Here is a 359-nt window from a genome sequence, read left to right on the forward strand (position 1 = left end):
GTTACAATAGATACCAATTTACCCATCGTTCGTCCCCGAACGATCACAGGAAGAAAAGCAAGGGTGAGAATGAGTACCTGAATCTGTAAAAAGATGTGGATATCTTTCTTGCATATCCGCCTCATTCTCCCAAGTAGACTCTTCAACTGGCCGATTCTTCCACTAAACCTTGATAGATGCAATCTCCTTTGATCTCAACCTGCGGACTTCTCTAGCTAGAATAGCAACCAGCTCCTCCTTATAAGACAAATTCTTATCAAGAAGAACTGAATCCCAATGAATAATGTAGTTTCCATCCCCATGGTACTTTTTCAGCATAGACACATGAAATACCGGGTGCACTCCTGAGAGTCCTGGAG

This window comes from Solanum pennellii, chromosome 8 (genome assembly GCF_001406875.1).
Source record: "Solanum pennellii chromosome 8, SPENNV200".
Classification (NCBI taxonomy): Eukaryota; Viridiplantae; Streptophyta; class Magnoliopsida; order Solanales; family Solanaceae; genus Solanum; species Solanum pennellii.